Consider the following 935-nt stretch of genomic DNA (forward strand, 5'->3'; position numbering starts at 1 on the left):
AAATAGCTAACTGTCGGGGTTGCAACAGTTAACACCAAGTTAACTACTGGGATTGAAAATACTATTTTCTCATTCTTTTTTACCCGGTTCAAGCTAATGACTAGAAGTAAAATAGCTAACTGCCGAGGATTGCCGCAGTTAACACCGAGGTTAAAGATATATTTTTTTTCTTTAGTTTCTTTTTTGCCCTCGTCATGCTACCTGTCGAGGATGAAATAGCTAACTGTCCCGCGATGGGCAAGCTAACTGCCAAGGTGATACTATTCTTTTGCTTCATTCATTTTTTGTCGGTGGTCACACTAAGTTCCATGAATATTGATGTTAACTGCCACACAGGTCGACGTTAACTGCAAAACTTGATGAACTTTTATTTTTTTATTTTGAACTACTACGGTTGTCGTAGTTAACTCGTATACCTTGTAAAGTTAACTGCTATGGTCGTTTGTTAACTGACCTTTTTATAATTGAAATATTATATGTTGCACTTTTTATTTAGTTTTTTTTATTAATGGTTGGATGACCAGAGTTAACTATATATGCTACCATAGCTAATTGCACCAATTATTTTTAGAGTTTTTAAAATCAAGCAAACAACCTCAATCTTTAAACCGTACACATATTTGTGCTCTAACAGAACTCACCTTCATTTAGTAAAAGTAAACTATTACAAATATCCAAAGTGAACAGAAGGAAGACGCACAACGCAAGAGAAAGTTCAATCGCTGCAAAGAAATACAAACTTAACTCTCGTTTTTTTTTCATTTTTTTAGGTTCTTAACTGTTGCACATTTTTAAGTTAAATACTCATTTCTTCATGCTACAGTAGCACTCCCTTAGCTGCTGGATGCAGATGTCCATAATCTTCTGGAACATGTGGTCCTCCTGGATAAACAGATTCTTCAGGAACTCCTCAAGCGGCATCCACTGGACCATAT

The 935-nt window shown here is 35.6% G+C and overlaps 1 long non-coding RNA gene across 1 annotated transcript in view; it reads right to left on the reverse strand.

Moving 5' to 3' along the window:
* Window positions 1-682: 682 nt before the first annotated feature.
* The window catches only part of LOC119293787, a 2,476-nt gene continuing 2,223 nt past the window's right edge, over window positions 683-935 (reverse strand). The window contains exon 5 of the long non-coding RNA XR_005143215.1: window positions 683-882. This is a non-coding gene — a long non-coding RNA (uncharacterized LOC119293787). The remainder of the gene's footprint in view (window positions 883-935) is intronic.

The sequence above is a fragment of the Triticum dicoccoides genome, chromosome 4B, assembly GCF_002162155.2.
Source record: "Triticum dicoccoides isolate Atlit2015 ecotype Zavitan chromosome 4B, WEW_v2.0, whole genome shotgun sequence".
NCBI classification, from domain to species: domain Eukaryota; kingdom Viridiplantae; phylum Streptophyta; class Magnoliopsida; order Poales; family Poaceae; genus Triticum; species Triticum dicoccoides.